Below are 27,947 nucleotides of genomic sequence, written 5' to 3'. Positions count from 1 at the left end.
GTATTGTGATCCCTACCCTGACGTATGGAAGTGAGGGGTGGACCTTGCAAGAGGGGAACAAGTCAAGAGTAGGAGCAGTGGAAATGAGTTACTTGAGAGGAGCATGTGGAGGTACGTGGAGGGACAGGTTGACGAATGAAGAAGTGAAGGAACGTTGTGGGGTAGATGTGGATGTGGTTGAAAAGATTAGGAGAAATACACTGAGGTGGTTTGGACATGTGGAGAGAATGGAGAATGAAAGACTGACTAAGAGGGTGTGTGTAGGTGAGGTGGAGGGAGGGAGAGGGAGAGGTAGACCGAGGATGAGGTGGAGGGATGGAGTTGAGAGGTATATGAGGGAGGGGGGGTGAGTTGGGGGGAGGGGAGTCATATGGTGGGTGACAGAGTGACTTGGAGGCGTTTTGTCTGCGGCCACCCTTTGCGGGATTAGGGCATCGGGCTATAGATAGATAGATAGATAGTTCATAAATCATCGAATACTAAGAGGGTAAATTTCCAGAACTACACCTAACTCACTTTGAAGCTTTATTTTATCTTTTTTTTAATGTTTTATAATGTGATTAATTCAAAGCTGACATTCATTTCTGTCAGAAATGATAAAAATATTACTCGTATACTAACCTAACCTAACCTTGTGTAACCTATTGTAGGAAACATCCAAATACACAAGAAAATATCATAGAATTACTTTAAAACATATATCAGTATAGGCCTATAGGGTAAAACCTCATATTCCACAGATTAGACACTAAAACAGAATAACAAAAACAAGCCCCAGCTCCTGTAGAATAAGCTAGTCTAAGAGAAACGTCCATAAGGTATTTAGCCTAAGACAACATTTGTCGCCAAGAAAAAATATATATTTACTTCTAAACAAATCTGACAACTCAAGTCTAAACCTGTCATTTGGAACATAATTATCAAATTCGCTCATAAATCGTCGATTACTAAAGGAAATATACTATCAAGCTTCCAAAGCTGTGCGTGAGTGACAGACAGTACAGTAATATTATAACAACAGCCTATACCCACCTAAAGCTGTGACAAGCAAAAGGTGCAAAATTTTGTTAGTTTCTACTATTGCATTTGCTTAAAATTCTGTTGTTTACATTGCCAGCTGAGAGAAAACATGGGCCAATCAGCGACGAGACTCTGGCGCATGCGCAGTTTAGATGATTTTCGCCTACGGCCAGGCCACCACGAGTAGATAATGGCAGAACGGCCTGGCCGCTGGCGAAAATCATCTAAACTGCGCATGCGCCAGAGTCTCGTTGCTGATTGGCCCACGTTTTCTCTCAGCTGGCAGATGTAAGCATTAAAGGTTTAAACAAATACAATAGCAGAAGCTAACAAAATTTTGCACCTTTTGCTTGTCAGCCTTAGATGGGTAGGCTATTATAATATTATTGTACTGTCTGTCACTCTCACACAGCTTTGGAAGCTTGAAAATATATTTCCTTTAGTAATCGACGATTTATGAACGAATTTGATAATCATGTTGCAAATGACAGGTCTGGACTTGAGTTGTCAGATTGGCTTAGAAGTAAATATATATAGTTTCTTGGCGACAAAAATTGTCTTAAGCTAAATATCTTATGCACGTTTCTCTTAGCTTATTCTACAGGAGCTGGGGCTTGTTTTTGTTATTCTGGTTTTAGTGTCTAATCTGCGGAATATGAGGTTTTACCCTATAGGCCTATACTGATATATGTTTTAAAGTAATTCTGTGATATTTTCTTGTGTATTTGGATGTTTCCTACAATAGGTTACATAAGGTTAGGTTAGGTTAGTATACGAGTAATATTTTAATAATTTCTGACAGAAATGAATGTCAGCTTTGAACTAATCACATTATAAAACATTAAAAAAAAAAAGATAAAATAAAGCTTCAAAGTGAGTTGGGTGTAGTTCTGGAAATTTACCCTTTTAGTATTCGATCTGGGACTTGTTTTTGTTATTCTGGTTTTAGTGTCTAATCTGCGGAATATGTGGTTTTACCCTATATACTGATATATTCACACCTACAATAACGACTTGCCTTTGCAGCAGGCTAAGTGGGCAGGCCTTGATGCAGGGGTAAAGGCATAAGAAATGGGCATCATTTTGAATTTTCGTTATTAGTGGAAATATGAACATTTTTGTTTGTTTTGTAATATGATACTAACTTGTGTATTCAGCCCTCAGGCTGCCTTCCCCTGAAGAGGGGAGGGCTTTGAAGGGAAGGGCCTGGCCACAGGCAAAACATGCACCAGCCAAGAGAAAACACGGCCCAATCAGCGACAAGACTGGTGCATGCGCAGTTTAGATAATTTTCACCTGCGACCAGGCCCCTCCGACTGAGTTAATCTGGAAACAAAGGCTAATAATTTCGTAGGGAAAAACCTACCACTTATGATACAAGGACATTTTAAAATGACACGGTGAGTTTTTGCAGGGGGTAACCATTGGTCACCCTGGGGTTCAAGGCCGTAATACTTGTACACTTCAACATCCCCACTGACTGATGTAAAGCTCCTTCCAGGACTCAGAAGGTAAAGACTGATGGGGTTAGTCCGATTGGAAATCGTTGTCAGCTGTCAGAGGGTCAAGGTCTCGCAAATATTAGGGAAGTATTCTATGTGACGAAAATGTAACTGTCATAAAGACGGACTTCCGAATTCCGAAGAAAATGTCATTTAGAAGACGTCTTTCCCACCAGTTCAATGAAAATATACCATAAACCACCCAACAAATACCGTCGGGTGGTTTTGTTAGAATAAAAAAATACCTAACATTAAACCCGCCCCGTCCCGGAGACGTGAATTCACGTCCTTACATGATGTGCACTCATATCCTGGAGACGTAAATTAATGCGGCAACATTGCAAGGTCCCTAATTTGCACAATTTTCAATTTTCACGAGTGATTTTTGGCACTTATACACGGGACACCTTCCTCTACAAGATGCCAGGCAGGGACAATGCCTTATCCAGCATGACCTCCTCCCCCCCCAGCATGATCTTTTCTCAGCAATTCACCTGTTATCAGTGACCTGGCCAGTAAAGCCATGTCATGCCACGGTACGAAATTCAGGGCCAGAGTGATTCCCCAATCGATGAGAATGTGGAGGACAAACATTAGAGGAAGAAACAGTCAGAAACGATGATCACGTAATGTGGCAAAAAAAGGTCAGGAATGGTGATGATTTAGTGAGTGAAACAATGCTTATAATGCCTATATTACCGTTTGAAAACCAATATACTCTCGTACTACATATAAATTCGCACCAAATAAATACATAAATACCGTTTATGAGTGGTGTAGAATAGTTATCCTCCCATTGAACTCGTTTTCTTTGCAGCCAGCTTGATAGAAAACCCTGTAAGGTAAGGAGGTACTCCTACCTGGATCGAGTATTTTAAACCTCAGGTGAGCGATTTCTCTGTGAATTTTCGATGTTTCTCACCAAAAGTGGATGTTTGACCCCCCCCCCAAAAAAAAGGTCCAAAAATGTCGGGACTGGGGCGTACCACTTCCCAGAAAACGTTGGGATGGGGTGGGTTAATTACACCTGTTTGTAGTTACAGTTACTGAATAGCACTAAAATGTCCACAGAAGTACAGAGGACACATTATTCTTCTCTGATTCTATAGCAGTAAAGTCCCTTTTAATTCTGGCACCAAACTCTAGTTTTATCATGACGTCTTGTTATATGAGAGTTGAGAGATGCCAGGTTCTGAGATTGTGAAGCCCTCAGGCTAGATCCTGGTCAAACTCTACAGAAGAAGAAGAATGTTAGATACCCGTATGTTAGTGTAATGGCTTAAGGCCGTGTCAAACACAGTATGTCCGCCGCACGACAGAGGATGACTTGCACTCTTTCGCTGAGTCGAAACGAATCACTCGACCACTGCACGAGCCTCACGCACCACACGATAGCCGCTCGACGGTCGTACGACACCGATTCAACACCTACTCGACACACACGCTACTCACACGTTACTAACACGATCGTGAGACAATAAATCGTTTAACGGCCAGGATTCTCGCTCAACTCTGGCACGCTTTCAACACGATAACAGCACGATAGGTACATATTTGGTCGATTGCCATACGACATCTTCAAGACGTGGCCACGGTTGTACACGACATAGGCTACGCACATTTGCGAAACGATCACTACGACCATAGTACCCTACACGGACCCGAGCTACGCCATCGACAAACGGGACCAGGACCAGCCAAGGCTGTGAGGGACTACCTCATGGACTACTACAACCGACCAGAGAACATGCTGCCATGGCAGGAGCCAGTCGACTGGTCAAAAATAATCTAATAGAAAATAACCATGACCGTGTATGCAATATCTTTAACATTTTAACGTTCCATTGAGAATTGTATTGTTTTTTCCTGATTGCAAAATTTATCTGCTGTCAGATATCATTTGAATACCAAGTTTTAAGATATTGTTAAGTATTTTGTTATTTGTATATATTTGTCACTTTTCAATTCTCAATGACTTTTTTTAAGTTCAGTATAGCCATAAATATTAACTCTTATTCTCATTAACTTGTACAATATTGCAATGTTTCCACAATAATTTTTATTCTTATTTAGTATTCTTTAATATTGTAACATTTCCCAATCTATTTTGTAATCTCATTTATACTTCAAAAATAATTTTTAATGTTTCAATAAATAGTTTTGTTATTACTTGTATAATATTGTAACTTTCCCAATTATCTTTTGCATGCATAAACCGTGTGTCACAGGAGAGACGAGACGAGTAAATTAGCCTGTATTACTTTACCTTCGTTTTTGTAACCATTATATGTTTAGTTTTTATTATAAAATTTGTAATATTCTTTTTCTTCCATATATCTCTTATTTAATTTCATTTGATTTTCAAAATAATTTTCTATGTATACTATGTACAATAAAAATTAATCATAATATTGGAAGGATATAGTAGAAAATTTGCTAGTAGAAAATCTGTTAACATTTATTTTTATGTATTTATAAACATATCATTTATTCATGAAAATATAACCTAACATTGCTGAAATCGTTGCACCTGGCAGAGAAGGCCATATGGCACTAAAAAAAAAAAAAAAAAGAATTGTAGCACCTGACAAAAAAAGGCCATATGGAGCTAAACAAAAATTAATGAAACAGTAGCACCTGGCAAAGAAGGTATTAGGGCACTTTAAGTTACAGCACCTGTCAATGAAGGAAAAATGGATGGAGGTTCTTAAACACCAAATTTATCTATGTCTCCTATGTACCGCTCCAGGGAAATGACACATATCCTCGGGGTCACGGGATGGTATATCTCGTCGACTACTACTCCCGTAGGTGGGGATGCTCGATTTCCAGGACCTCGGTGTACCTGGTACAGTGATTTGTTTACCACCATGGTAAAAGGCCCTGCGACGGAAAGTGGGTCGTACTGAAGTGTAGTGGTATGTTGAGGTGTGTCGTGTGCACATCTAACTGAGCTCGTGCGCCTATCCTGTGGGCCGTGTGCAAATCGGGTGTTTGTCATGTAGTCCATCTGGCACCATACATGACTACGGAGGTATATCGTGTAGCAATCCAGTTGTTACTGTGCAGTTATCGTGTAGGTCGAGTGGCAGTCGTGTCTGCCACACGATAACCCGGTTACACACACGCAATTACATGTGTGGATATTGTTTTGTGGTCGGACGCTGATCGTGCTGAAGTCGAGTGACTCTTACAGTTGTCGAGTAGCGATCTGGCTGTTGTCATATAGTGGTTGTGGATGTCGATTTTGTGAAGATATTTATCTTGTTATTGTTGTGTTGTTGTCGTGTTGTGATCGTATAAAGATCGAGTTGTGGTCGTGCTATTGACGTGTCGATCGAACACAGATCGGGGTAGATAAAGTTGGCCGATCACAGGACGAAAACGGCGATTCCCACATGATCGTAGTTCGAAAACAACACGATAGTAACACGACAAAAAATAACGCTTTTTTTCGTTGCACTGTCGGCCAAAAAACAGTGCATGCACTATTTTTTGGCCGATCACAGCCGACGATTTCCGACCCATACGACACCCCCTCGAAAAGGACGAATCGAGGCGATCTTTTTAAACGATAAACAGACGATGTTAGCCGACTAGGAAAAAATTCAGATTTCTTGAAAAGATCGGCTGTGATCGGGGGCTATCGTACTGTGTGTGACACGGCCTTTACCAAACAATCTATGATTGCCAAAATAAAATTGCCTTCTCATGGAGTCGACAGACTTTATGTGTAGGTTATATGTATAGTAGTCGTCTTTTTCAACTGATGATATTAGAGTATGATAATTCAGTCAAAATATATTATCTACCAAATCAAACGTCCACCAGACAGAATAATGGTTTATGGAAGAAACATGGAGGAGATGCTGGTCTGTGTGAAAAAATAAATAAATAAATAAAGCTGAAAGCAGAAGCAAAAGAAACTACAGCTGGATGCGAACAAAATATGAAAGGGAAAACACCTCATGTAGCTAGTCCTATAAAACTGTGCCTTAGGAAATGTCTATCAATAATAGATCAGGCTTGGTAGACCGAAATCCTATATACTACCCTACTGGTAAAGGCATGTTTTGGCCAAATAGACTTCAAAATCAAACTGCATGTCAGTAATGTCTTTGTAGAGCAGAATTTCATGAACGTAGATTCAAATCTGATCATTTCAATCCACGACATAAATTAGTATTTATCCCGCGTGTTGTTGGCTTGAAAGTTATGACAATATCTTGTCGCACATGAAGGTCCCACAGGAATCATGTTATGGTTGTTGGTACGAAATCTTTGTAAAGCTGCATACAACAGTATGAAGAATGTGTATGAATGTAGATCCACCGTTATGCATATGGTTTGCAGCACAAGATTTCCCAAGAATTGTGCTCTGTGTACGAAAGTACAGTAAGTACCAGTAATCGATAATTAGCTTACAAACGGTGGCTAACGATTTATGTATCTTTGTTTAACGTCACACGGATATATTCGCCACTGAAAAACCTGCTATCGTGTGACTGTTTAAAAAGATATATCAACCAACCACTAAACGACAGTAAAATTTATTCATTTTGCCCTTGCCACATGATGCTGCTCGTCACAGAAAGCCTTCCGTCATCCGAGGATTAAAGGGGACACATCAATGTAGGGAGGCGTTTTTATCGGATTTGGCAAATGCTAAGCATAGGGGTTAGCAATCGATGAAGGTAGACATTAATTTCGTCTACATCAGTGAGATATCTTTCAAATTGCCAGAAATATAGTCAGAGATAATGAGATACATGCAAAGAGTCATGAAAAAATAACCTGTTTTGTCGTGCGGAATTATAAATGGTAAGTAGATACTGGAAACAGCATAATATTGCAGTAAAGCCAATAAGGGCATTTTAGTCCGTATATCGCCTTTGGTTATTCTACGTGCATACTTAACCCTTTAATAACGATCCCGCCTATCATCTTATTCTTGTCACCTCCAGAGGATTTTACAAACATCAGGAGAGACTTGTAGAGCTTGAGGGGTTAGATGGAACCTTTAATAATCCCTTTGTTACGAGCGTACAGCACGAATATAAAAAACGACGTCACATGGTTAAAGGGTTAATTGTGTGTGTGTGTGTGTGTGTGTGTGTACAACGCGATGGTATGTACAGTGGGGTGGTATGTGCAACTGGGTGGTGTGTGCAGTTGGATGGTGCGTGCAGCTGGGTGGTGTGTGCAATGGGGTGATGAATTCAGCTGGATGGTGTCTGCAGCTGGGTAGTGTATGCAGTGGGATGGTGTGTGAAGTGAGGTGGTGTGCGCAGCTGGGTGGTGATTGCAGCTGGGTAGTGTTTACGGGTGGGTGGTGTGTTCAGCTGGGTGGTGTGTGCAGCTGGGTAGTGTGTGCACTAGGATGGTGTGAGCAGCGGCGTGGTGTGTGCAGCGGCTTGGTTTGTGCAGCGGCGTGGTTTGTGCAGCGAGGTGGTATGTGCAGCGAGGTGCTGTGTGTAGCTGCATGATGTTTGCAGCTGAGTGGTGTGTCCAGTGAGGTGGGGTGAGCAGGAAGATATATGCTGCAGGGTGGTGTATGCAGATGGGTGGTGTGTGCAGCGGGGTGGTGTGTGCAGCGGGGTGGTGTGTGCAGCAGGGTGGTGTGTGCAGCAGGGTGGTGTTCGCACCTCGGTGGTGTATGCAGCAGGGTGGTGTTCGCACCTCGGTGGTGTATGCAGCAGGGTGGTGTTCGCATCTCGGTGGTGTATGCAGCTGGGTATTGTGTGCAGCTGGGTGGTGTGTGCAGTGGGGTGGTGTATGCAGCTGGGTGGTGTGTGCAGCAGGATGGTGCGTGCAGCTTGGTGGTGTGTGTAGTGGGGTGGTGTGTGTAGCGCGGCAATGTGTGGAGCGAGCTGGTGTTTAGTGGGGTGGTGTGTGCAGTGGGATGATGTGTGCAACGGGGTAGTACGTGCAGTGGGGTCGTGTGTGCAGTGGGGCAGTGTGTCCAGGGGGGCAGTGTGTGCAGTGGGGCAGTGTGGGCAGTGGGGTGGTATGTGCAGCGGGGTAGTGTATGCAGCGGGGTGGTATGTGCAGCGGGATGGTGTGTGCAGCGGGGTGGTGTGTGCATTGGGTCGGTGTGTGCATTGGGTCGGTGTGTGCAATGGGGTGGTGTGTGGAATGGAGTGGTATGTGCAGCGGGGTAGTGTATGCAGCGGGGTGGTATGTGCAGCGGGATGGTGTGTGCAGCGGGTCGGTGTGTGCATTGGGTCGGTGTGTGCAATGGGGTGGTGTGTGGAATGGAGTGGTATGTGCAGCTAGGTGGTGTGTGCAATGGGGTGGTGTGTGCAATGGAGTGGTACGAATAGATAGGCAGTGTGTGGACCTAGGCGGTGTGTGCAGCTGGGAGGTGTGTGCAGCTGCAGTGTCCAACTCCAAACAAATTGGGGTTATCGAGTTGGAACGCTCTGGGTTTCCTATACGTGTCTTCCACGCTAACGGCTGACCCCTCCTCTGCCCCCTGCTCTCCCCTCTGTCTCACCCTCTCTTCACCCCCTCCCTCTTTCTTTCTGTCTTTATCCTCTTCCCTCTCCATTTTCCTCTGTCTCCTCTTCTCCCCTATTTATCAAGCTTTTGCGGCATATAGTGTTTTGCTCTTTCTCACTCTCTTCCTATCTGTCTTTCACTTTGCACTTTCCTGTCTCCCGACATTCCTTTCTCTTTTTCTCTCTTTGCTTTTTTTTTCCTGTCTCCTTTTCTCCCCCATCTTTTTCTCTCTTCCCTCGCTCTTCCTCTCTCCTTTTCCCTTTCCCCAGTCTCCCTCTCAACTCCTTTTTATCTTTGCTCTTCCCTCTCTTGATCTCTCCTTTCCCTATTCGGCTATATTTCTTCGTTCTTCATTATATTCCCTCATTTCCTACCTTCTCAACTTCCTTTTTTTTTTTTTTTTTCTATATCATCCTTCTTCCCTCTTTTATAAATTTTCCTTTACTTCCCTGTATATATCCCACCCGTCTGAACAATCGTTTTCAGCCTCCCACTACCTCTTCATATTCAACTGACCTCCTTCGTTTAAGTCATTACCTCCTTTCCCCACGACTTTACTTCACCAACATCACCTTTGTAACCTCATGTTTACTCCTCTGTCATTCCCTCCACTTTGTATCACATTCCCAAAACCTTCATTCCTCATTGCATCTTTTATCTATCTTTGTTGTTTTCCCATCATAACCCTTCCTTCCTCCCCGCCTGTCACCACAGTTCGCTACCCCTAATCATTCCCTGCCACCTCTCGCCGCACTCCACCATCTTTCCCCTCCATCTCTTACCACACTCCATCACCCTCCCCCATTAGTCTCCACCTGTCATTAAACACATTCCACTACCCTTCCCCCAATCTCTTGTCACACTTCACCAACCCTCTCCACTCCTTACTATTCCCCCTCCCCCATCCCTACACAAAGGCCTTGCCCTACACTATCTCTCAGCTTCCCACCGTCCCTCTCGAGTTTCCACTTCCCTTCCAAAATTTTAACTCACCCCGCCATACACCCTTTTCTATCCTTTTATCGGTATATCAGTAATTTCTCAGTTTGTACTGCCTTTCCGTACCATCAGTCTGTTACACACACACACACACACACACACACACACACACACACACACACACACACACACACACCTTGTGCGGTATGAAAAGATAATATAGTTTTGCCGTGGGAGTGGTGGATAGGCTACACTGCTAAATAATTAGCATGTTGTTTAGTGTCAAACTACTTTAAAATGATTTTGATTTCAGTGGATCTAAAGATACTGTAAATCATAACCTAAAATATTTGACTGAAAAGAAAAAAAAGACGGAGAAATATATGGTACAGTTTAAATATGTAATAAATAAATCTTAAGAACGACCGAAACTTAATTTACATTACTGGAGCTGTTTGTCCGTGATGTCTTTATTCTCTACTCGAGAAGACTAAATTACATTATCAGTGGGATATGATCTTGTTGTTTGCCAGTGATCATGACAAATATTTACCCAAAATTAAGTAATATACATGAACTTGAGTAATCTCACTCCTAACAAAAGGAGCCAGAAAAGCTCAGTGGTATCGCGCACGCTTCAAGACCGTACGGTTGGCAGTTCTACCCCACACCAGGGTAGCGTATGTCTGGTGTGAGATGTAGCGGACTCTCCAAGGATCACTCCTTACCCTGCAGGTCTGTATGGTCTAATATTCCTACAGTAGCTCGGGGGATTCACCTTCTCCCAGCTAAAATGAGTTCCTAAAAAAATTCCATGTAACTTTTTCTGAATAGTCTATATATATATATATATATATATATATATATATATATATATATATATATATATATATATATATATATATATATATATATATATATAAGCGGTAGCTTATGGGAAGATGAAAAAGGAAAACTTTCGTTGCTGCAAACAGACTACGGATAGTAAACATTTTCTGCAAAATGGTCAAATTTTGTACTCAAAAAAGACTTGGCTGGCCCCACAATAGCTTTGATTAACCGACGTATATATATATATATATATATATATATATATATATAGAGAGAGAGAGAGAGAGAGAGAGAGAGAGAGAGAGAGAGAGAGAGAGAGAGAGAGAGAGATGCGCACTCACTGAATGTTTAACAGGAATGTATTGCAAGAGCTTTTTCATCTCACATGACGTATGGAGCTCACTTATACACGACCAGCCTATTGATTTGTTAGATTTGGCGACAGTAAAGAGACCTGAGTCGCTACAGGTTGCTGACATTACTGTAATCTAAAAGAAATATCAATAATGGGAAATTTCATTTGACTTAAGACAGGGGCCAGGCAAAAACTGCTGCCAAAGTGATAGGTATATGTGACCCTTGAGCTGCTGGTTGCGGCCAAACATCGATCATCGATGAACGGCAGGCTCCAATTAGATTTATCAAGTAATTTTCAGCAGTGTGGTGGCAAACATACAAAAGGGGGTGCTTTACACCGATAGCAGAGAGACTTCTTTCCTTTGGATCCTGATACCATCCATATTCTTTATATCATCATCATCATCATCATCATCATCATGACCATCATCCCCATTCCCACTTGTATGGGGTGAGAGGGAGCCAGAACCAGGAACAAGGAAATACCAAAGTAGAAATATCAACAGTGTACCCAATAACAGTGGGCCACACATCTTTCCGCTCATCATTCAGTTCTTTGCAGTTCTCTGCTCCATCTCAAAGGTCAAACGATTCACTCATACAGGCATTTCATAATACCTGTGAGATAGAGAAATTCCGTCCAGTTCTAATTAAGAAAAAGAAAAAAAAAAGTGCAACCCATGTCATGTGCATCTCAGTACATACTACATCTGTATCCTCCAATCCCTTCGTTTCCTCATTTTCTGTATCTTGCTTAGGCACACATTCTTTTACATCATCTTCTTGCCCTTCAGGATTCTTCCTACCCTCAGACCCACTTTCTACTTCTTTTACCACCCTATTTCCATCCTTGCTGTCTCTGTGACTATAAAATCTAAGGACACTCTCTTATCCCCTATCGTCAGCACACTTTCCTACTCCACATCTGTTACGAGTCTCTGTAGTTCTTATCCTATCCAGTCGACACAGCTCACATACGTTTCTTAAAAGACTTATTTCTAGAACTCGTATTTGCTATATAATAATAACAATAATAATAATAATTAGTTACCTTCCATCCAATGTATTACCACTATGCAGGGAATCGTTCCCGGGACTCAGGTGAGAGCCAGGCACCAATCCACTACACCACGACCCAGTTTAAGTTATATTACAGTGTCACAATCTTGTAACCAATGTCCCTCCGCCCCCAGTGTGGGCCTAAAGAGATTGAGATAACCCCCTGTCACTCGGGTAAGTACAAAACTGTGACAATGTTCAAGGACTTTTACTTGGTCGTGTTGTAGTGGATTGGTGCCTGGCTTTAACCTGAGAGTCGCGGGTTGGATACCCGGCATAGTGGTAATATATTGATGATTCTTCCTGTGTAAAATACAGGTTTCTCTCTTCAGTTACTTGTAGTTACCTCTTCTGTAGTTACAATAAGGAAGCTTCGCCAAAACCGTTTATAGTATAAAAGGTGTGAAATTTTGGCATCATAAGTCGTCACATGACCTTTGAAAGTAGTTAAAGGTCATTCATATTTGGAACATGTACTTAGATTAACCTAAGGTAGCTTCTTTTGCAATATCAAGACTAAAGACAAAGGTGTGGAAGAAAACATGGGTACATTTACATTTGTCACAATAACTGGCTAACTGTATGCATAACTGTAACCATATTCCTTTCAGATAACAAGAGGCACCAAAGCCCTATTTGTGTAAAGTTACTGTTTTGCAGCCTTTGTGGTTTTGTCCACAACGTGTTACAAATAAAACACGGAGCAGATTTGAGTTTGGTACTTTCCACTGGGCTAAAAGACAACATATTGAGCCATAATTCTCAGCAGACTTTTTTATCATAGAATTTTCAATAAAACAGCTGTATGTCAATTAGGTTCTGAGATATTTCGATTTCATATACGCAGTATTTGCACCAAAAGAGTATATAACCTTGAAAAATAGGCCAAGGTCATTTATATTTGGCATAAGTACTTGGGTTACCCTAGGGTACATTCCTGTATAATATTATCAAGATTTAAGAAAAAAGAAGTGCCAAGAAAAAAATAATACGGTACTTATGAAAACAATAATCTTCACTATTTACATGGCGAAGATTAATAATAATAATAATAATAATAATAATATTACTGGTGGTAGGTGGTGGCGACCATCATCCACTCACTTGATGTAGTGCTGCCTATGTAATGGGGTGTATAAAAGCCCGTGTTGCCTAGAGGCAATGGGGGGATCCTCTCTTTGGCTCAGTGGTAATGCGTGCGTATCAAGTGCGAGGGCCCGGGATCGAATCTCGGCCAGGACTGTGATTAATTTGATAAGTTACACTTCAGTTGTTACATTGGTTGGCAGCGGTGTAGGATGTGAGGCGGGGCTTGGTTGGCAATTTGATGTTGGTCCTTGGTTAGCTGACAGCGTCCCTGCCTTCATCCCGGGGATGGGCTGTTTCGGTGTGGTCCGCAGCCTCCCCATGGTGGCCTCCGATGCTTACGCTACCTTTTGTGTTCGAAATTCACCAAATTAATCACCAAGGGGAGAAAAGAGGGATGTAATGGGGTGTATAAAAAGCCCGTGTTGCCTGAAGGCCACGAGGGGATATTCTCTTTGGCTCAGTGGTAGCATGCGCACGTGTGAAGCGCGGGGGCACGAGATCGAATCTCGACCAGGAGTGATTAATTTGTTAAGTTTCATTTCAATTGATATACCTACTTCTTCTTTAGCCTTTATCATTCTTTTTCTGTGCCTGTCCTCCTCTCTTCCTCTTTCTCCCATCTTTCCTGTCACTTCTTATTGCTTTTCTTTCCTTCACAGGTGGGTTTACATTGAGTGACAAGCCAAATGGTTTCCTGTAAGCCAAGAAACCATTTACAACGCTGGGTGGTAACCATATAAACAAAACCATACGTGCTTCCTCCGTGTCAACAAGTGGGTTGGTGGAGAGTTAGTGCCCCTTCCCGTAAAACAAATAACTCAAAGTCAAATGGCCACCCCTTACGGGATTATGGCATCTGGCAATAGACATATAATAATAATAATAATAATAATAATAATAATAATAATAATAATGATAATAATAATACATATGAAAACAATAATGTTGTGAAGCAAGATTTGAAAGTTAGGCAGTCCAGAAGCACCTCGATATTTCCCGATGTTTACGGTAGCTACCTTCGGTACGAGTCAGAGTTGCCAGTTTGCCTGCTGTTTGTGAGTATGGTTATTCTTACGTTATGCATTAATTTTTGTGCTTTTTTTTCTCAATAATGTTATTTATGTGACTGCTTGTTAATTATGTAATTAATTTATGTTCATATGGTAAATGAGTTAGAGTGTTATATAATGTAAGAAGACTCTGGCATGTTTTGGTTGTCCCCAAATTGGCAACTGCTAGCTGTTGTCTCATCAAGTTTGTGCTAGAAGTTTCTCGAGTAATGCAAGCTTATATAAGGATGGGGAAGAGACTATTTCTAGTTCAGTCAGTTTTCAGTTCAGTTTGAGTGTAGTGCAGTGTCAGGGAAGTTTGTATATTTTCGGTAACTGTGAAAATGGTGAAGTGTTGTTGGCAAACAGTGAAGTGTTTACTGAAGTTTGTACATCATCGGTACTTGTGAAAACTGTGAGGTGTCGTCAAACATTAAGTGTAATTGCAGTTAGTAAAGTTTGTATAACATCAGTGCTTGTGAAAACAGTGAAGTGAAGTTGGAAAGCATTAAATGTAATTACTTGGAAAATAAACACAGTGAACTTAAGAAGCCAGTGTTTATTGACAATGCCTCAGCTGATCTTGCATACTGTACACCTAAAGGCTAACAATAGGAAGAACAATTCACTGGGCAACGTCCTTCCTATAGAGAACTACTACTGTTGGAGCCTGTGGCAGTGTGGGTGGGGACGTAACACTGGTGTCAGGAGTGGGATAATCTAACGGCTCCCGTGAGTCAAATCTTCGATATGGAGCAAAGGGGTGTGCAGACAAGATCCTGAGCTGGGGAGGAAGACGTTGTGTCACTGGTGGGGATGATGAAGCTATTACAAGCACAAATGCAGGCACAGAATGAAGGACACAAAGAACTCAAAGAACAATTACAGGCACAATGAAGGTCAGAAAGAACTCAAAGAACTAGTACAGGCACGAGGTGTACTGTTGAAGGCAAATAGGGAACTACTAGAGGCACAACGTGAAGAACAAAAAGAACGATATGAGCAACTTCAAGGGGCATCAGAGGAGCAACAGGGGGAATTACAACTGAGGATGCAAGGACAGCTAGATGCATTCATTGGGGAAATGAAGGAAGAACAGCAACAGCTTAAGGAGGAAATAGGTGCTAAGCTAAAGCAGTAGAAGTATGAGAGGGCCGTGCAGCTTGCTACTAGCCACAAGGGTGCTGCAATGGAAATTCCGGGCCAGATGTCAATTGAGGAGAGGATGCAGATGGAGGATGCAGATTTACATCCAGTGCTAGACTAGCTGCAGTGGAGGACAGTGCAACCATCTTCAGAAGGGTTTCCAGGTTGAGCCATGCTACCAAGAGCTATTGGAGTCAGTGGGACCTTCTTCGTTTGAACAATGGACTACTGGAGCGTCAGTGGGAGACACCGAATGGCCTCAGCAAGTATTGGCAACTGGTGGTTCCAAAGAAGATGAGGTCCGAGATCCTGGATGAGTCCCATAACCAGATCACTAGTGGGCACCTGGGAATGAAGAAAACTCTAAGCTGGCTGTGACAGAGGTTCTACTGGATTGGCATGCATCAGGATGCTGAAGAGTGGTGTCAGGCCTGTGATGTGTGTTGTGCCAAGAAGGGACCCAAGAAATGTGGTTGTGCCCCTTTTCAGCTGTACCAAATGGGTGCACCAATGAAACAAGTCACGGTGGACATTGCTGGACTTCTGCCACTCACTGAAAGAGGGAACATTATATATATATATATATATATATATATATATATATATATATATATATATATATATATATATATATCTGTCGCCATGGACTACTTCACAAAGTGGCCAGAAGCCTATGCTATCCCTGATCAAGAGGCTGCGACTGTTGCTCAGGTGTTAGTTGAACAGGTTTTCTGTTGTTTTGGGATGCCACAAGAATACATTCAGACCAGGGTAGAAACTTCGAGTCTGCTGTGTTCCGTGAATGCTGCAAGTTACTGGGGATCAAGAAGACCAGGATGACATCACTAAGGCCACAGTCAGATGGGATTGTGGAGAAATTCAACTGGACCCTGGGACAAGAACTGGCCAAATACTGTGTACAGTAGATGGTCAAATAGAATGGGATCAGAAATTACCTGCATTACTGATGGCATATCGATCTGCATCTCATGAGACTACCGGCTACACCCCAGCAAAACTGATGTTGGGCCACGAGTTACGTTTACTCGTTGATTTGTTAATAGGAAGACCACCTGGTGAAGAGCTGCCTACAGACACCACTGGCTATGCGAAGCACCTTCAGGAAAGGCAGGCTGAGGTCCATCATCAAGTGCGAGGAGCCCTCAAATTTTCAGGTGAAGTGATGAAGTGCAAGTATGATGCCAAGGCAAATGAGGTGAACTTCAAGGGTGGTGACCAAGTTTGGCTATACAAGCCTCAGCGAAAGCAGGGAGAGTCACTGCGGCTGCAAAGCCCATGGAACGGGCCTTACACTGTGCTGGACCGCCTATCAGACGTAATGTATCGCATTCGGGGAGGCAGGAAATCTCGCCCAAAGGTGGTACACATGAACTGTCTGTGGTAGTACCATGGGCTAGGACAGTACAGCTGGGACGTCTCTGAGGAATCGTGCTTACCGGCAGCCAAGAATGTTAAGGAGGACCAGGGAGCTGAAGTGCAAGAGGATGGCAACAGTTTCCCAAGAGAAGATGTGAATCACGAAGAGGACCAAGACCTTCCTGAAGGGGTGGACTGTGTGGAGGAGCAAGGACGTTGTTGGAAGCAGCACAGAAGAAGACCTGATAAGTTGAAGGATTATTTTGTTTATAGTTAAATGTTTCATTAGGATTAAGGTTTATGTTTGTATATACTGTGTTTTTTGTCAGGACGACAAAGAACTAGGGAGGGGGTAGTGTTGTGAAGCGAGATTTGAATGCTAGGTAGTCCAGAAGCATCTCGATGTTTCCCGATGTTTACAGTAGCTACCTTCAGTACGGGTCAGAGTTGCCAGTTTGCCTGCTGTTTGTGAGCATAGTTATTTCAGAATTATGCATTAATTTTTGTGCTCTTTTTGTCAGTAATGTTTTATTTATGTGATTGCTCGTTAATTATATTTAAGTTCAAATGGTAAATGATTTAGAGTGTTATATAATGTAAGAAGACTCTGGCATGTTTTGGTTGTCCCCGAGTTGGTAACTGTTAGCTATTGCCTCATCGAGTTTGTGCTAGAAGTTTCTCAAGTAATGCAAGCTTATAAAAGAATGGGGAAGAGACTATTTCAAGTTCAGACAGTTTTCAGTTCAGTTTGAGTGTAGTGCAGTGTCTGTGCAGTGTCAGGGAAGTTTGTCGGTACTTGTGAAAACGGTGAAGTGTTGTTAGCAAACAGTAAAGTGTTTACTGAAGTTTGTACATCATCAGTACTTGTGAAAATCGTGAAGTGTTAAGCATTAATTTCAGTTAGTAAAGTTTGTATAACTGCAGTGCTTGTGAAAACAGTGAAGATGGAAAGCATTAAGTGTAATTATTTGGAATATAAAGACAGTGAACTTAAGAAGGCAATGTTTGTTTACAACGCCTAAGTTGATCTTGCGTACTGTACACCTAAACCTTGACCATAGGAAGAACAATTCACTGGGCAACGTCCTTCCTATACTGAACTACTATTGTTGGAGCCTGTGGCAGTGTGGGATGGGGACGTAACAATAAGCTTCACCATTTACATGGCGAAGCTTAATACGTATGAAAACAATAAGCTTCGCCATTTATATGGCGAAGCTTAATAATAATAATAATAATAATAGCTACAGTGGTTACCTATTTATTTATTGTGTAGCCACAATAAGGAAGCTCGCCGTAACTATCTATGGTATATAAGATGTGAAATTTTTGCATAATTAACAAGTCCGTGATCTTTAAATATAGTTCAAGGTCGTTCATGTTTGGAACGTGTATTAGAATAACCTAACGTAGCTTGTTGTGTAATATCAACAAGATCTAAAGGCAAAGGTGTGAGAGAATGGATGAGTACATTTTACGTTTGTCTCAAGAACTGACTAACCGTATGCTTAAATGTAACCATATTCTTTCAGAAAATGACACCACAGCTATACAGCTTTTGTAGTTTTCTCTAAAATGTGCGACAAAAAACTGAGGAGACTTGAACCCGGTACTTTCTATTAGGCTAAATGGCAAAATATTCAACTAAAATTCTCATCAAACTTTTCTATGACAGGTTTTTCAAACAAACAGCTGTATCTCAGTTAGTTTTTTGAGGTACTTCAATTTCAAACATGCAATTTTTGCAGCAAAAATGAGTAGATGATCTTCAAAAACAGGTAGTCATTTATATATGGCACAAGTAGGCTACTTGGGTTACCTTTGGATACCTTCCTGTATGGCATCATCAAGATCTAAGAAAAAAGGTGCAAAGAAAAAAAATAATAATACGAAAACATTCAGCTTTGCCCTTTATATGGCAAAGCTTAATGATACAATTACGAAAACAATTGGCTTCGCCATTTATATGGCAAAGTTAATTAATGATAATTACCAAAACAATAAGCTTCGCCATATACATGGCGAAGCTTAAGAATAAAATTGACAGCTTATTGGACGGTTCACAGCCTTTTGGCTGAAAATGTACAAGTAGTGGGAAAGTCATTTAAAATCCTAGAACTTCATCATTATCTTAAATTTTGACAATTAGTGTGAATGAAATACTTTGAAGGGGCGATGTGGGATGGCACTGACTAGTACTACTATTATATGGAGATTATATAAATAGACTTAGTCCGATGAATTAACGTAATGGGTGACGATCCTTTAAAAAGATGAGTATGCATATATATACGTGCGGTATTATAATTATATTGCATGTGTAATCGCGTACTATTATAACTGCAGATTGTATCAGAATTGGGCACTTCTGCACCCACATCTGCAAACTGCAAATTCCGCAATTGTGGAAGTGTGATTTCATTTGTGGATTTGCGTTTGTGACACATTTTACGCAAATCTGCGGTTTTATGTTTAGAGAAGTGCTTCTGGAAAAGCAAACCTGCCTGCAAACCAGCCTGACCTCTGAGAGATTTGAGTGGCTTGTTTTTACGAAGGGCAACAGACCTGCCCAAGATGGAGTTGTCTCAGTTGTTGGAGGAGTCTAACTGTGACTGATGAGCAGTGGCGTCACCAGGGGTCAGATTTTGGGGAGGCTGTGGCCCTGGTGTAGGTAGAAGGGGGGGGGGTGAGCGAAGCGAGCCTATGCAGCTGGGGGGTACGGGGGGGCGCTGTAAGCCCCCCCGGAAATTTTTTCGGAAATTGAGCAGTTTTAGAGGAATTTTTGAGGCCTATAGATGAAGATCTCACAGGCTATTAATAAGAAACTTATAGGACACATGAATATTGATGGGCCTAATACTAGGTATCAGTAAACCTTATGATATAATGTGTACAAGGTAATTGTATAAAGCTTTTTTGCAGATAAGTTTTTCTTAAACTGCTAGTATTATGTGGTATCATAACGGTTTCTTAGACTTACCATATTAAATTTGATAATTCAAAGAAGCTCAATGTATATAGATATAATTGCCAAGATTTATCTTCCATTACCGGTACTGTGATAGGAAAACAAAGCCATTCACTTTCCCACTCTGTACGTTTAGGGCAATATATTTGCAACACTGAGAAATAGCCTAGGCCTAGCCAATTTAAAAATAAATCAATTAAAAAAATCCTGGCCTAAGCTTCATAAAATGACTACTGAAAAAGTCTGATATAGGGCTACTTACATGTCTGAATGGGTTCAGCTTTAGGGTTATCTGGGGTTGCTTCTGGCACCTCATTCCCAATAACAGCCACTTCTTGGCACTCATCTGAGTCATCTTTGGAGGTGCAGGTGCGAAAGAACTTCTTATGTCACCCTGTCCCTGAGGATTTTTAGATGACCTTTTCATCACCTGAGTGGCTGATGGCTGATATCCGCAAATGTATTATTGTAGAACAGCCTATAAAAGGGAAATGACATTCAGTTCTGACAGTCGAGTGTCGACTGAACCAACTAAGCACTGCCGACTCTTTGTATAAAGTACGGTATAGGCTAGATCTCATATCCGTAAAAACAAAAATGAACAGGTAAAGTGAGGTGGCTAGCAATATGCCGGAACGTAGTAACGTCCATACAGCCACTGAAACCAATACATTCAAATAAAGCCGAAAACAACACAGGATTTAGCCACAGTTCACAGACACTTCTCAATGTAAACAAACAATCCGAGTTTCGATACTCTGAACATTCGAATTTGTGAAAAATTGCATAGATCAGATATTTTAGACTGCATAATCCAATTTTAAAGCTCCATGATTAATATATACCATATTATATATTGTAAATATATAATAAGTTTGATAAATTTAATACAATCTTGCATTCTTTGTGCAATAAATATATTTCAAAGAAAACCAAGCTTGGAAAAAGTATATGGGAAACTAATATATTATAACTATTATGATTTGAGTCATAGGTTTACGTAAATTGTGAATAACTTATCACATTATATAGCTATAAATAATATTGTATTAAACTAATATGGATGCACGAATAAAAGTGGATTGGCGGTAGGGGGTTGGGGGAAAGCTAGGTGGGCCAATGCCGAGCTGCAAGCATACTATGCAAGCTGATTTTTTATTATTATTATTTTGGGAGGCTGCAATTTTTGCGGGGCTGAGTCCTTGACTTGGGGGGGCTAAGCCCCCCTAGCCCCCCCCCCTGGTGACGCCACTGCTGATGAGTGAGGACTGAGGAGGTTAGAGCTGAGGAACAGAGGTGAACTGGTGTGTCAACTTGTTAAGTGTGAGTTGTGAAATGCGATAATTTAATTCATTTATCTACAATAGTGAATGATTTACTCACCTTTTGTAGTAAAAACAGTCTATTTAAAATATTGTTACATGGCCGTCCCACACTGCCACAGGCTCCAACAGCAGTAGTATAGTACAGTAGAGGAAGGATGTTGCCCAGAGAGTTGTTCCTCCTATGGTCAGCTTTTCGATGTGCAGCAAGACCAGCTGAGGCGTTGTAAATAAACACTGGCTTCTTAAGTTCACTGCCTTTATTATCTAAATAATTACACTTAATGCTTGCCAACTACACTTAACTATTTTGACTAATACCGGAGATATACAAACTTAACTAGCAGCACTGACACTGAACTACACTCAAACTGAACTGAAAACTGACTGAAGCTGCTCTAGTCTCTTCCCTATCCTTTTATAAGCTTCCTATATTCTAGAGTGTTCTACTACTCCTCCACAGTTCTCACGCATTCTCGAGGGAGTAATGGTTACAACAGTAACCAACTCGGAGACATCCGAAACATGCCAATTTTCTTACACTGCATAATACTAAATTATCTAGTATACAAAATGAGATAAAATTACATAATTTAACAATCACATAAACAAAACATTATAGAGACGATGAGCACAAAAATTAATGTACAACTTACAAGATAACTCGCTCAAACACAGTATGCCAGCTGGCAACTCTGACACGTACGTAACATACAAGAAACAGTGAGAAACTTCCAGACTACCTAACTAGAAAATTTTGCTTGTCAACACTACCTCTTCCCTAGTCCTTTGTCGTCCCGACAAAACTACACAGCGTATACAAACATAACCCTTTAATCCAAACTAAACATTTAATTATACACAACGTAATTCTTCAACTTATGGGTCTTCTTCTATGTTGCTTCCGGCGACTTCCCTGCTCCTCCACAGAGTCCACTCCTCCTGGAATGACTTGGTCTTATTCCTGATTCACTTCCTTCCTTGGGAAACTGTCACTATCCTCTTGTGCTTCACGTCTTTGGTCCTCCTCAACATCCTTGGCTGCAGGAGAGCACGATTCCTTGAAGACGTCCCAGCTGTACTGTCCTGGCCCATGGTACTGCCACAGACGATTCAAATGTACTACCGTGGGCGAGACTTCCTGGCTCCCTGAATCCAGTACGTTATGTCTGATAGGCGGTCCAACACAGTTTAAGGCCCGTCCCATGGGCTCTGCAGCCTCGGTGACTGTCTCTTCTTCCGCTGAGGATTGTTTAATCAAACATTGTCCCCATCTTTGAAGCTCACTTCATTTGCCTTGGCATAATACTTGCACTTCATCACTTCACCTGAAAGCTTAAGAGCTCCCTGCCCTTGATGATTTACCTCAACCAGCCTTCCCTGTATATGCTTCGCATAGCTGGAGGTGTCTGTAGGCAGCCCTTCACCAGGTGGTCTTCCCATCAACAAGTCAATGCGTAAGTACAGCTCGTGGCCCAACATCAGTTTTGCAGGGGTGTAACCTGTAGACTCATGGGATGCAAACAGATATGCCACCAATAACGCAGGTAATTTTTGGTCCCATTCTGTCTGTCTCCCTATGCAGTACTTGGCCAGTTCTTGTCCCAAGGTCCAGTTGAATTACTTCACCATCTCATCTGACTGCTGTCTTAGTGGGGTTGTCCTGGTCTTCTTGATCCTCAGTAACTTGCAGCACTCACGGAACACAGCAGACTTGAAGTTTCTACCTTGGTCTGTATGTAGCTCTTGTGGCATCCCAAAACGACAGAACTGGTCAACCAACACCTGAGCAACAATCGCAGCCTCTTGATCAGGGATGGCATAGGCTTCTGGCCACTTTGTGAAGTGATTACTGTGCACATAAACGTCTGGCTCTTCCCGATTAACTTGTGCAGAGGTGCAGCTATCATTGCAAAGTCCTTGACAAAACGTTGATAGCAGGTATGCTAGCCCAGGAAACTCCATAGCTCCTTCACACAAGTTGGAACTGGCCAGTTCTCCACAGCTGCCACCTTCTCTGGATCAGTTGGGACGCTGCCCTCGCCTACAATGTGTCCCAGGTACTTTACTTCCTTCTGAAACAAGTAGCATTTCCCGGGGTTCAGCTTGAGGTGCGCAGCTTGGATCCATTGAACACTTCCGATGGCCTCTTCAATTCGTGGTCGAAAAGCTGTCCAAACAATTACATCGTCCACATAGATGACAGCCATCTGCCTGTGCAAGCCTTCCAGTATGCGATCCATGAGACGCTCAAAAGTAGCTGGGGCATTGCACAGGCCAAATGGCATCGCTTTAAACTGCCATAAACCCTGCCCATATGAAAAGGCTGTTTTCTCCTTGTCCTTCTCTGCAACCTTGACCTGGTGGTATCCTGCCTTCATGTCTAGGGTGGAGTGCCACTTGGCACCTGACAGATCATCCAGGGTGTCATCGATTCTTGGCAAGGGGTATGCATCCTTCATTGCCACTTCATTCAAGGCTCACTAATATACACAACACCTTACTGAACCATGTTTTTTCCTTACCAGAACCACTGCTGATGCCCATGGACAGCTGGACTTTTCTATCACTCTTTGGCTTTGGAGATTCTCCATCACCTTCTCCATTTCTTGCCGTTGAGCTGGCACCATCCTCTGCGCTGGCTGTTTAATCAGGCGGTGATCCCCGGTGACTATACAATGATCCACCAGTTCAGTGCACCCCAGGTCTAGGTCTCTGGTGGAGAAGATGTCAGCACACTTTGGCAGCAGTATCCTCAACTTCAGTACTTGTAAGCCATCCAGGCATTGGCAACTCCTTGAAAATAGGTCTTGTAAATGGTCTCGCAGATACCCATCTTCTTTGACTACACTCCTTTTACAGGCTTTCCTCTGATGCCATTCAGGATCCACCACCTGGCACAGTCCCACAATTTCTCCCTCTTTGATCTTCTGTGGCCCACAGGAAAAATTAGGCACCAACAGCGGCACGTCACTTGCACCTGTTTCCACCAGAGTTAACCCCACCATCACTCTGGCCTTCATCTTGAACCGTACATCAGGCTCCGCTACCCCTAGACAGCTGTCAAAAAAGCCACTCACCTTGCCACACACTACATTTCCAATACACTTTTGTTACAATTGTAGATTTCCTTGCACTGCTCCGTTCTTGCTCCTTCTTCCATTTGTAACAATCTTCCTTCTTGTGTCCCAACTTCCCTCAGAACCAGCCATCTCCTCTGGTCTTTTCCTGTTCCCTCTTCCACTTGTAGCAGTCCTCTTTCCTATGTGCTGGCTTTTCAAAGTGACAGTAACTTCCTTCACATACCTGCCCCTCTCTTGCCTTGAATCTTGCACTACGAACTGCCTGAAAAGTGGATGTACTGGACCTGACGTAGGACTCATATTCTAAAGCCCTGGCTAGTGCTTCTTGCATGCTTCTTGGTTGTGCCTGCTCCACTTGCACTTTCAACTTTGCACTATCAGCAGCTTCGATGAACTGGTCCCTTACAAGAATAGCCAACAGGTTCGGTGCTGCTCCAGGGTACGCCTTGTATGCCATACTCTCCAGGTCATGAGCAAGCTGCTGTAGGAATTCTAGTCAAGCCCATACATGGCTTCAGAATCTTGCTCTGTAAACTTCAATCTGGTATATGGTTCAATATCTGCACGCCAGTACTTCTACTAAGGACTGATAAATGTTCCTTTCCTCTATTGACATCTGGCCCAGAATTTCCATTGCAGCACCCTTGAGGCTAGCAGCAAGCTGCTCTGCCCTCTGCCTGTCATCCAAAACATTCTGATCAGCCAGTAACTCAAACTGTGCTCGGTAAACTTCCCAAGATACTCAACCATCAAATTCCTAAGGTTTCTTTTTAACTGGATCCCCAGTATAGCCATGCACTTCACTGGCTTGGGGCCTAAAAACTGGGGCTTCATAATTAAGTCAGAACTTAAAACTTCTGGATTCTGATTATTCAGCCCTGTAATGCTACCTTTAGATGCTTGGAATTCGTCAAGATTCACTATACACTGTCTGTTCTTTTCATATGCTTCCTGTATACTGACCTGAGGCTTAGCAGTGCAATATTTCTCTACAGCCTCAATTCTCTTACAAATTATCTTCAAATGGCCGTCTACATGCTTCAACTGGTCATCTACATGCTGTCCACTCCATTACTGTTCCTTCCCTAATCTTCAGCTGGTTGTGTACATGTTGTCTGCACTCCATGACATTGCTTACCTCATACTTCTGCTGTTCTAGCTTGGCATCTACATCCTTGGCATCTAAACCTTGCGCCAAATATGCAATATCCAGTGTTTTGCTTTAACCGGCGTTGGTCTTGGCTGAATTACAACGGATAATCGAGTTTACTGTATATATATATATATATATATATATATATATATATATATATATATATATATATATATATGTGTGTGTGTGTGTGTGTGTGTGTGTGTGTGTGTGCACACATCTATCTATCTACTGAAAAGTACGGATGAAGCAAGGAACCGATAATAATTTTGTATGAGAACTAGTGTTAATCAAACAGACATTCCATTGTTCTGAAAAGTAGAAAATTATGAAACCGCTGGTGCTACATGCTGCTGTAAAGCTAATTATTTACCATAAAAAAGTGAAGGCCGAAATCCAAAAAAAAGCGAGAAAGTTAAATAAAGAAGCAAAGCTAAAATCCATTTATTTTCAGATATCTTAACGCATTGCGCTTGAAAGGCTGTAAGTTGCAATAAGGAAGAAATAGTTACAATCTGGAAGACTGTTTCATTGATGATGACGGTTGTGTATATGAAGTGCTGAGAATACATGCTACTTTTCTCATTAAAGTTAGAGAGAAACGAGATGAGAATGTGCTGGTAGACGGGTGTTCCATTCCCACATTAAAGTGCAAGTTATGCAGAGTTCAAAAGAACTGTGTGTAATGTAAAAGTGTAAAATAAGAAACTGATACAGCATTACGATGACGACGACGACGACGACGACAGAGAAAGAGAGAGAGAGAGAAAGAGAGAGAGAGAGAGAGAGAGAGAGAGAGAGAGAGAGAGAGAGAGAGAGAGAGAGAGAGAGAGAGAGAGAGAGAGAGAGAGAGAGAGAGACTTAATGGCGGCGATGAACGTGAAAGGATTGGGTTAATGAAACTTTTTTTTTACATTTATTTTCATTCTTATTTCCATTTTCTTCAGAAGAGTTATATGCGACAAGCACGCTACACAAAAGAGTCACACACTTCACACAAGAGAATAAGACTCCGGTACAAAGGTATCTACTGTGCAGAGTTATTAAAGAAAGCACGAACTCTACTCACCACACACACACTCTCTCAGAATTTCATTTTGTACGATAAGTATTTAGATTTCTCTGCAAAAATAACTTAAAAACGAAAGTGACATTTTGAGAGAGTATGAAGGATAGAGGTGTGTGTTGTTGAGGGCAAGGGGATAATCTTTTAGAAAATACAGTAGTGGGCGGTAAGAACAGCGAAATTAATTGTCGCAGACATTCAAGATATTTATTTTTTGTTCCAGTCGGAAGTAACAGACAGATCAGAAGGTAAGTGTTTCATGGCCTAATCGTATTCGTTCCTCCAAATACTTGAAATCACTGAGTCCAGGCATCTCCAAATAAATTATCACTGTGGTGTGATACCTATTGTGATGCCTCTGAAAAGTATAAACTATCAGGTATTTAAGTTCCTGGTAACTTTATTATCAGTAATAATTAGCCTATAAGATGAAAGAATGTAATCCGCCACTGAACATTGTGGAGAGAGAGAGAGAGAGAGAGAGAGAGAGAGAGAGAGAGAGAGAGAGAGAGAGAGAGAGAGAGAGAGAGAGGAAATTGAGTAAGTGAATGCGTGAGTGTTGGTTGGTGTGCTGGGCTGAATTTGAGTGGGTGGGTGAATGAATGCTGTCTGGGTGTGCTGTAACTGAGTGTGGGTGATTGAGTTGGGTTTGCTGTAACTGAGTGAGTGAGTGGTCAGTCGTGAGGTCTGTGTGTGTGTGAGTGAGCTAGGGGGCGTGGGGGAGGGAGGGAACGAGTGTGTGAATAAGTGTGTCGCAGAGTGGATGAATCGTGGTCTGTTAATGCGACGAATGAATGAATAAGTAAGTGATCAAGTAGAATATGATGGTGGATGAGCTGTGCAGCGAGTAAGAATGGATGGGCGTTTGAATGCGTGAGTGAGCTGGTGGAGCAGGCCTAGATCAGGAAGTGAGTGCATGAGTAGACGAGTCAGTAGGGCAGGCCTAAGGCATAAGTCAAAGAGTGAGTAGGGGTGGGTAAGTGGAGGTATGAATGATTAAGTGGGTAAGGAGGTCTACATACTGTACTCGTGAGCCAGTGAATGGGTCTATAGGTGAGTGAGTGAATGGGCAGATGTTGGTGTGCTCTTCTGAATTTAGGTAAGGGAATGAATGATTGAGTGAGTGGGTGTGTGGATATTGGTGTTCTGTATTAATGGCAGAGAGAGAGAGAGAGAGAGAGAGAGAGAGAGAGAGAGAGGTTAATGAGTGGGTGAGTGGGTGGATACTGGCGTTCTGTAGTGGTGAGTGGTGTGAGAATGGCGTGGGGCTGGTAATGCTGGTGCCGGTAGTGTGCTGGGGTGGGCGGGTGGGCCGATAACCTAATCCACTTGTTTCACTGCACTTTTGTTGCTGGAATACTGTACCTGTTTTCACTTTTGCCCAGAGATCTTCCACCTTTTTCGTTTAGGTCAACTGGGCAGGCATGGGTATTTTTCCTTCTCGTTTTTTTTTTTTTTTTTTTAATCATTTTTTACAAACACTTT

The 27,947-nt window shown here is 42.1% G+C and overlaps 1 protein-coding gene across 1 annotated transcript in view; it reads right to left on the bottom strand.

Moving 5' to 3' along the window:
- Ak6 (adenylate kinase isoenzyme 6) overlaps nt 1-27,536 on the bottom strand; it is a 200,408-nt gene extending 172,872 nt beyond the window's left edge. The window contains exon 1 of the mRNA XM_080273525.1: nt 27,485-27,536. The gene's annotated coding sequence lies outside the window, so the exon portion shown is untranslated. The remainder of the gene's footprint in view (nt 1-27,484) is intronic.
- Between the last annotated feature and the right edge of the window lie 411 nt (nt 27,537-27,947).

The sequence above is a fragment of the Coenobita brevimanus genome, chromosome 55 (genome assembly GCF_032717465.1).
Source record: "Coenobita brevimanus isolate Jiangsu-jjx chromosome 55, ASM3271746v2, whole genome shotgun sequence".
NCBI classification, from domain to species: Eukaryota; Metazoa; Arthropoda; class Malacostraca; order Decapoda; family Coenobitidae; genus Coenobita; species Coenobita brevimanus.
Note: the sequence above shows the minus strand (reverse complement) of the source record. Positions and strands in the feature narration are given on the sequence as shown.